The sequence below is a fragment of the Dipodomys merriami genome, unplaced genomic scaffold, assembly GCF_024711535.1.
Source record: "Dipodomys merriami isolate MVZ:Mamm:240054 unplaced genomic scaffold, mDipMer1.0.p SCAF_150, whole genome shotgun sequence".
Classification (NCBI taxonomy): domain Eukaryota; kingdom Metazoa; phylum Chordata; class Mammalia; order Rodentia; family Heteromyidae; genus Dipodomys; species Dipodomys merriami.
Window position 1 is genome coordinate 222,999 of NW_027202827.1, and position 10,253 is coordinate 233,251.

Below are 10,253 nucleotides of genomic sequence, written 5' to 3' on the forward strand. Positions count from 1 at the left end.
TCTGTGGAGGAGATGGGGAAAAAGAAGTCGTTTAAGGATACAGGTGGACCCGTTGCAACAATGAGAAGTACAAGTTGTCATGTCGAAAACGAACTTTACAACTTTGGTGGGGGGGGGGAGGAGGAGCCGGGGGAGGAGGCTGGGAAGAGATGTGAAGAGTAAACAAAGGAAGAGGCTGCAATGCTTGATAAGAAATGTACTCATTATCTTGCCCATGTAATTGTAACCCCTCTGTACAGTATGTTCACAGAAAATAAAAATAAAAATAAAAAAAGAAAAAAAGAAATATATGGTTGTAAAATTTCACGACAATTCTTTTGAACTTCCTTTTTTTTCAATTGTGCAGTTAAAAAAATCAATTGCACTTTAGATATAAAAAATATTGTGTGCTCAATTCAGCATCACATACACTAACATTGGAACGATACAGAGAAGATTAGCATGGCACCGGCACAAGGATGACATGCAATTTCGTGGAGTGTTCCATATTTTTACAACAGAAGCTGGAGGGGATGTGGCCACAAGGGAACCATACAGCATTGTTGGTGGGAATGTAAACGTGTTCAACCACTTTGGAAAGCATTATGGAGGTTCCTCAAAAGACTCCCCATAAAGCTCCCCTTTGACCCAGCAATCCCACTTTTGGGGATTTAGCTAAATGACCACAAACAAGACCATACTAAAACTACTATCACAACTATGTTTATTGCAGCATTATTTATGATAGCTAAGATATGGAACCAACTTAGATGTCCCTTCTAGATGAATGGATCAAGAATATGTGGTATATATAAACAATGGAATTCTATGCCTCCATCAGAAAGAATGACATTGCCCCATTTGTTAGGAAATGGAAAGACTTGTAAAAAATTATATTAAGTGAAGTCAGCCAGGCCCAAAGAAAATTGCCAGTGGGTTTACAAAGTTGTGTTTAATACCACTTCTATGATGGCTTAATGCTTTGTAAACAGAAGTCATTAGAGAAATGCAATTCAAAATTACTATGATACTACTTCATAACTATTATAAGCCTCATCAAAAAAAAATCAAAAGAACCAGGTGTGGTGGTAAAGGCTTGTAATTCGAAGCGTTTAGGAGGTAGGAGTAAAAGGATTTGGGTCTGAGGTCATCTTGGGTCCTGCACACAGTAAAAACCTGCCCTTTTAAAAAACTCAAAAGGTAATAATGTTGGCTGATGAGAGTGTGGAGAAAGGGAAACTTTCTACACTCTTGGTCAAAATACAGGTTAGTATTCTCCTTGTAGAAAGTAGTATGCAGTTTTCTAAAGAAATCCAAAGTTGAAATATCATCTGATCCACCAATCATGTGATTATTTCTCTCTGAGTAACTTGTATATATATCTGTATTTCATTGTTATTCACATTATTCACAAAAGCCAAGATATAAATTGAAGTTAAGTGTTCAACTACAGACTAATAAACTGTGGTGCATGCACAAATATATTTTTATGTTTCATCCTTAAAACGAGACTTCTCCCATTATCCACAACCTATAATGACTTGAATGATGTATTCTAAATGAGGAAAAATGTTGTCTTCTGATTTTTGTAAACACACACACACACACACACACACACACACACACACACACACACACACACACACACACACACACACACCCCTCAAACATTAAGAGAGAATTTTTTAAAGTAGAATTGCTGGGGCATTTAGGTCATAATGTAGAAAATAGTAGAGATACAGGATGAAACGCTATAGATTTGTAATTTACAACATGAGGATACAGGGGACAACACTGGCCTTACATAGGAATGAAGCTAAATAAGTAGGAGTTGTTATTCCTTATAGGGGTTGCTTTTTTGGGTGTTCTTCCTCCACTAATGGATAAGAGAAACATAATTCTTTAAATATACCTGCCTGTTTGCAGAAATAATAACAAACAATACAGCAATAATTTTGTATGCTCAACATAGGACAAAATGTCAAATTAAAATACATGAGATTATCCTTGGTGTAAACTAATTATTACAAATAAGGGAAACTCTGGGACCTATGTTTTTTTAAGTCTGGCTTACTTAATATAATTTTTTTTCCAAGAACTTCCATTTCCTTACAAATGAGGTGATATCATTCTTTCTGATGAAAGCATAGTATTCCATGAGTGTGTGTGTGTGTGTGTGTGTGTGTGTGTGTGTGTGTGTGTGTGTGTGTGTGATTTTCTTGATCCATTCATCTACTGAGGGGCCTCTAGATTGATTCCATATCTTATCTATGGTAAATAATACTGTGATAAACATAATTGTGCTGGTAGCTTTACTGTGGCATTGCTTGTGGCCACCTGGTTAAATGCCCAGAAGTGAGATTACTGGGTAATAGAGGAGCATTATTGTGTACATCAAGGATAATCTTAGTAGATGAGCAGAATAGCCCTCTAGCTATGTACATATGACCGTATAAGATGATTCCAAGTGAAATGAACTCCAAGACATGTTTTTTTTTGTTGTTGTTCTTAATGTACTGCATGATTTCTTTTTATCCTTTTGTGTTTTCCCCACCTATAGTTTATCCCCTGTAGTCGCTGTATTTGGTTTTGATTAACATTTGATTAATATTTAATATTTAGTCACTGTATTTGATTTTGAATAACCCTGGTTATTGTAAATATGTTGATATGAACTAGGTTAGGGAAAGGGAAAAATGGTGAGACAAAGGACAAGGGGGAGAAGACAATATGTTGGAAATAATCTTGGAGGGGCTGTTGGGAGGGAAGAAGGAGAAAAATGGGGGAAGGGATAACAAATTAGAAAAGAAATAAATTCATTACCTTATTTAGGTAACTATAATCCCTCTGTACATTACCTTGACAGTAAAATTTAAATAAAAAAAATAAAATAAAGAATGGATGAGAAGGGGAAACAAAGGAGGAGGCAACAATGCTTGATAAGAAATTTATTCATTATCTTGCCCATGTAATTGTAATCCCTCTGTACGGTATTTTCACAATAAAAATAAACTAAAATAAAATACATGACAGCAGCAATACAGGATATGGGACTGGGGAAAATACTATACTAAGAGTAGAACAGATGTGGAGAGCAGAAATTTTACTTTAACATAGGAAGTAATTAACTAGCATACAGATTTTCAGCCTCATGTCAGTAACTAATCAGCAAACCAATAGAGATAAAATAGAAAAATAAACAATAAAGATGAAGACACAACTTGGACCAAAAATAACAAATGACACAATTAGGAAACAAATAACAAGCTGGTAAGTTTAAAAATATTAACTATAATTCTATTAACAGTTGTTTACATCACAATTTGTTAGAACTGTAATTTAAATCACAGTTTAGTACTATATCATTTTAATAAGTTACTTATTATTGATTTCTTAATGTTGAATCCTTAATATATAATTTTACTTTTAGCAGCTATAGAAAAGAAGAAAGTGAATCTAATTTTAATAATATAGTTCATGAATTGTAAAATTGAGAAGCATTGGAATTTAAACAAATAATATATCATTACTTTTTAATTCTGTGAATTAATGTAATAATTCTAAGTGTATTCTACAATTAGCACTCATCTTAACATCAAATAATAAATTATTGCAAATGACTTTTGGTATTAAGTGGAAGGGTTCAGCACTGTGGTAAAATTCACACCACACAGTACAAAAGAGTATGACTCCTCTCATCTAGCATAAACTGTGGAAATTTGATCTCTACATGCACGTTAAATTCCTGTCTAGGTAACGTCTATAAAATTATATACAATTATATACACGAGGAGTATTTCAGATGATACATAAAAGTCATATACATTAATTATTTTTCTGCACCAAATAAATATCTATAGAGAGACTGCATTTCTGAGTAGATGATGGTTTATGTGTGCCAGATTATTCATATTAAGGCTTATTTTATATTTTTGACATTGTTTCTACAGTTGGATTTAATTTTTCATAAGGGGTTAAGTGTATTATATTGGATATATGAAAGTAAATGGAATCTTTATTCTATTAATCCTTTGCCACTTGTCTAATCCCAATATAAATTATCCATGTGTTTGAAGTAATGAAAATAACAATAGATTTTTTGTTAAAATAACAATAGATATAAGCACAAAAAATCATTCTGTAGTAGACAAGTATTTTCACCTTTATTTTGATAGTTGGTCCTCTTTTACACTACAGAATATTCTTGGGAAAAAGTGCTCCAGGCTGACCACAAATGCAGAATATTATGGTTTGATCTATAATAAGATAAGGAAGGAAGGGGAACCTTTCTTCCAAAAGTCTGCTCCCAGGAATGTGATCAGTTGTATGGTGGTGACTTGGAGATGAACATTTCCAATGAACAGTCATCTTAACAAGCCATCTTGATATAACATTTCTGTAATTCGTTATAGAGGATTTGTTATGGCTTTGCAAGGATGCCAGATTGCCTCATTTTGAGACAATTTAAACAGGAATTTAGTCACCTGTTCTTTGTATCTTTAGGAGAAAAACCCATTGACTCTAAGCCAGGGGATCACAAAGGCTCAGAAAAGCTACTACCTTCAATAGTGATCCTAGACTTCTAAAAACAAAACAAAACAAAACAAAACAAAACAAACAAAAACACTCCAGTAAGCACAGCCAGTCAGGGCTGCTATCACAGACTACATGCAGTCAGGCCAGAAACAGAAGTTGAGAGTCATTTAGTTGATAATATATTTTTTATGAGACAGACTCAAATGAGACTCCAGAGAGAGGGTCAGAAAGACTGATGAGAGGGACTAAAATTGATCACACGAAGATTGGAAAGTAGAATTGCTTGTAGAACAAATAAATCATAGAAAGCCTGTGCATGTAAGAACAAGACAGCAGACCAAATTCCAGAAATGCACATTATCTTAGAGGTCAACTTAATGAATTATCAATGGAAATCTTTGAAATCTTAAATATTTGACCACATGTGGGAGAAGGACAATTGCTGAAGAGAAAGAAAATATCATCAGTCTGTTAGGAGGTCCAGTATCACATTAGGAATTAATAAAGCACAGATTTGTAATAAAAAGAGAAAACAATTATTCCAAATGAGGGGTTCATTTGTTTTGATGTAACAGTTCTTGATTTAGGTGCTAGCAATTAACATACAATTGATCCAGTCCCACAGCTGAGTTGATATTGACTGCAGTATTCTTACATAAATGGAAAGAGAAACTTTACAAATATCTGATGAAATGAATTGAGGATGAAGTGTTCTAATAGTGATATCTGAGGTTTAGACACAGGTGAAGAGGTGGATTTTCTTTTCTAAAATTCCCCCATTTTTATCCTGGTGCCAGTGGCTCACAACTGTAATCCTAGCTACTCAGGAAGCTGAGGACTGTGGTTCAAAGCCCCCTGGGCAGGAAAGTCCCTGAGACTCGTATCTCCATTTAACCACAGGAAAACCAGAAGTTGCACTGTAGCTCAAGAGGTAGAGAACTCACCTTGAGTTGAAGAGCTCAGGGACAGTGCCCAAGCCCAGACTTCAAGCCCTTCAGACTAACAACAAAAAAATCTCCCTTTTCTTGGACTGCCTACCTCTTTTCCTAACATTCAACAAAGAAGCCTTTTTATCACCCACAACATTTAAGTCCTATCCTAGCTACTGCAAATAGAATGATTTGGTTTCTCATGTCAAAAGTTCGTATTTGAAGAAACAAATAACAGCAGTGGTAACGTTTTGCAAGTCCTTGAACTCTTGGCCTGTGTTATGCAGGTAGCTTTCATATGAGATTGTTATTTATTGAATTACTGCTGATGAGGGGAATTACTGGGTCTTAAGGGAGATCTATATTTAGTCTTTTCAGGAAACTCTGTATTGCATTCCACAGTGGATGAACAAGTGTAATTTCCCACCAACAGTGTAATAGAGTTCCCAATTGGCTACATCCATGTCAACATTTGCTAATGTTAGCTTTCTTGATAATGGCCATTCTAACTGGGACGAGATAGAATCAGTCTTGTTTATTTGTAGATTTGTAGGCACCTTCTAGCTACCATAAATGAATGAATCCATGAAACTTATATTGCTCTGAGTCTGCATTCCGTTCTTTTTGCTCTTAGTATAATTTTACCAAACCTTTCATTTTCCTTAAGACTGGTGAAAAGTCACCCTTTCTGATGGGTGAATAGAATTCCTCTCTCTCTCTCTCTCTCTCTCTCTCTCTCTCTCTCTCTCTCTCTCTCTCTCTCTCTCTCTCTCTCTCTCTCTCTCTCTCTCTCTCTCTCTCTCTCTCTCTCTCTCTCTCTCTCTCTCTGTTTGTGTGTGTGTGTGTGTGTGTAAGACCACTATAGGCCCATGAGTTCATTTCTAAGCCTTCTGTTTCATCTGTAATTTTGTAATTCCGTATTAAATTTGGATTGCTTTCTTTATTGTATTGAAGTATATAGTTGGGATTTTGATGAGTATTGCATTGTCAATTGTTTGGGGGCAGTATTGCAGTTTCTTCATGTAAATTCTTCCAACCAGGAGCATTAAAAGATTTTCCATTTCCTTGAGTCTCCTTCAATTTCCCTTTTTAGATTTTTAAAGTTTTCACAGTAGAGGTCCTTCACATTTTTAATTAAATTAATTAATTCCTGTTGTTGTTTTGTTTAGTTTAGATTTGATTTGATTTTGAAACTAATACATATGAGGTTGTTTTTTGGATTTCAGCCTGGATCTTCCCATTGTTGGTAACACAGAAAAACTACTGACTCTTGTGGTTTTATACCCTGATGCTTTGCTGAAGACTAGTGTCACCTTTAGTAACTTGGAGGAGGAAGCTATAGAGTCCTTTAAATACAGGAACATTTCATCTGTAAAAAAGGGATAGTTTTACTTCTGCCCTATTTGGATCCTCTTTATGTTTTTCTCTTGCCTATTGCTCTTGCTAGAAAGTCCACTACCATATTGAAGAGTAGTGCAGAGAGTGGACATCCTTGTCTCATTCCTGATGTTAATGTCTCCGTGCTTCCACGGTTAGGTAAATGCTAATTATCTCTGTCATGTATATATATATGTGTGTGTGTGTGTGTGTGTGTGTGTGTGTGTGTGTGTGTGTGTGTGATATGTGTTTCATATATATGTGTGTGTGTGTGTGTGTCATATATGTGTGTGTGTGAGTGTGTGTGTGTGTGAGTGTGTGTGCGTATTATATTGAGGAATGTTCCATGCATTCCTAGCTTCTCAGACCTTTTAATCATAAAGGGGTATTGGAGCTTGTTAAAAGCTATTACTACATCCCTATGGATGAACATGTGTTTCTTGTCCCTGCTTCTGCTGATGGTTTGTATTATGATTATTGACAAGAATATTCAATCCAATTATATCCTAGGGTGAATCCTATTTGATCATACAATATTATTTTTTGTTAGTTGCTGAAATTAGTTGGTGAGAATTTTATTAAGAAGTTCTGCATAATTGCTTATCAAAGAGTTGGGTTCATAGTTCTCTTTCTTTGTTGAGTCCCTATGTGATTTGAGGAAGAGTCTAATTCTAGCTTCATAGAATGTGTTTGATAATTCCATTTCCCTTTCTATCCATTGAAGAGTTACATCTGTGTATTGTAAGTTCTTTGCAGGCCTTAATTTCATGGTAAATTCATTGAGGCCTAGATTTTTCTGGAATGGGAAGTGGTTTACTGACATTTCATTTTCATTTCTTCTTATGTGTTACTTCTTGCTTCAGATCCAGTATAGGAAAGCATCAATTTCTCCAAGATTCTCCAGGTGATTGACCTAAGATTTTCAAAGTACTCTCTTATAACTTCTCAATTTTGCTTATATCTGTTGTGTTGTCTCATTTTTGTCTCTGATTTTCTGTATTTGGATGAGTTCTCATTTTGTTTTGTTTTTTTTTTATTATGAAGGTGATATACAGAGAGATGGGTTACAGTTACATAAGTAATGAGTACATTTTTAACAGTGTTACCCCTTCCTTATTTTGTCGTGCTTCCCCCAACCCTGACATCCCACTCCCACAAAATTGTAAAGCTTATTTCTAACATAGCGTCTAGTGAATATCACTGTTGCTTTGGTTAATCTTTGTCGACCATTTCTGTGATTTCCCTTCCCTTCCCCAAATCAGATTAACTTATGTATAAGACAAAGGGTACAGAAATCAAAAACAGTAACTACAGGGAATAAACCAAAGGGTAAAAACTAAATAGAAATAACTAAAAACAGTTCACTATACAATCATCTTGTATCCATTTCTTGGAGCTCATTTCGATAAGCATCATTTTATGGTGATATGCATATTGCTATTGAGCTATTGGGAATATCCTAGACATATACTAGTTTTTCCAAATGAGTCAAAATATGTAGCCTATGATTCTTTGGGTCTGGCTTGTTTGAATTATTGTTTCCAAATGATTTCATTTCCTTACAAATGGGGCAATTTCATTCATTCTGATGAAAGCATAGAATTTTCTTGTGAATATATATGACATTTTCTTGATCCATCATTGCTGGGTCATCGGGGAGCTCTAGTGAGGAACCTTTATACTTTTTTTACAGAGTATTTGAACAAGTTTACATTTCCACCAATAGTGAGTGTAGTAATGTTCCTTTTTGGCCATATCCCCACCAGCCCAGCATCTGATATTATTAGTTTTCTTCGTAATGGTCAATCAAACTGGGGTGAGGTGGAATCTCAATTTTGCTTTGATTTGCATTTCTTTTATGGCCAGAAATGTTGCATATTTTTTCATGTATCTATTGGCCATTCATATTTCTTCTTCAGAGAGGTCTCTCCTTAAATCTTAAGCCCACTTATATTATGAGGGTTGTTGTTTCTATGAGGATTTGTTTTTTTGGGGGGTTAACTTTTGGAGCTCTAAGAATATTTGAGATTGAGGTCATTGTATGTTGCAGAGCAACTAAAGACCTTCTCCCAATCTGTGTGTTTTTACTTATCTTTCTATCTATATAAGGTCTCTTTTAAGTCAGATTTGGTAAGGGTCTGTCAAGTCTGTTAATTTATTGAAAGGACCAGCTCTGTTTTGTTGATCTTTCTATGTTTTATTTTGTCTTTATTTAGTTATTTCTGACTTAATTTTTTCATTTGTTTCCGCCCACTTAGGTTTGGACTTGTTCCTCTCTTCAAAGAGCTTTAGGTACATAACAAAAATACTGATTTGAGATTTCCCCAATTGCTTGATGTAGGCATTCAAAGCTATAAATTTTTCTGTAAGTACTGCATTTAATATGTCCCAGAGGAGCTGGTATTTTGTGTGTTCATTTTTGTTAAATTCCAGAAACTTTCAGATTTCTATGCTAATCTCTTCAGTGTCCTACTGGTCATTCAGCAATATGTTGTTCAGTCTTCATGGGTTTGACAATTATTTTTGCTTTAGCTGTTTAATTGTAAGTTTATTCTGCTGTGGTCTGACAAGGTATGGGAATTCAATGAATTTTTCTTTCAATTTGGACAGAATTTCTGTGTGACATAGGATAGGTTGTATTTTGGAGAATCTTGCATGACCTGCTGCAAAGAATGTATATACTGACACTGAGTGTATATTCTGTAGATGTCTCTTAGGGCTAGGTGGTCAATGCAATTATTTAGGTCTTCAGTTTCTTGGTTGAGTTTCTCTTGAATAACCAATCCATGCATGACAATGATGGGTTGAGATGTGTTTAAAGGTTATGTAGTATTTGGTTGATGATGTGGGCTGCTCCAGGATTCAGGGCAATGATATTAAACTTGAGATATCCTCCTAATGGAAAGCTGCCTTTATCAATATGTAATGTCTCTTCCTACTAATTTTAATTTGAATTCTATATTATTTTATGTTAGTAATTCTACTGTGGCCTGTTTATGCTGTCCATTTGCTTGAAAATTTTCCTTCCAGCCTTTCAGTTTGAGTATGTGTTTGTTTTTGTCAATGAAATGTATCTCTAGTGGAAACTGGATGGATGTGTCTTGTTTTTTGAAACTACTATCTAATCTGTGTTTTCTTTTGGGGGGGGGAGTCCAGTTGTGGGGCCTGAACTCTGGGCCTGGGCGCTGTCCCTCAGCTCTTCAGTTCAAGGCTAGTGCTCTACCACTTGAGCCACAGCACCACTTCTGACTTTTTTTCTTCTGCTTATGTGGTGTTGGGGAATCGAACCCAGGGCCTCAGGCATGCAAGGCAAGCACTCTACCACTGAGCCACCTTCCCAGCCCCTAATCTGTGTTTTCTAATTGGAAATTTATGTCCATTGATATTGAGAGTTGAGGCTGGGAAATATCTAATAATTCCTGCTATTTCATA

At 35.3% G+C, this 10,253-nt stretch overlaps 1 non-coding gene across 1 annotated transcript; it reads left to right on the forward strand.

Moving 5' to 3' along the window:
• Positions 1-386: 386 nt before the first annotated feature.
• Positions 387-493, forward strand: LOC138827122 (U6 spliceosomal RNA). Its single transcript, XR_011371974.1, has one exon. It is a non-coding gene; the product is annotated as a U6 spliceosomal RNA (small nuclear RNA).
• The last annotated feature ends 9,760 nt before the right edge of the window (positions 494-10,253 follow it).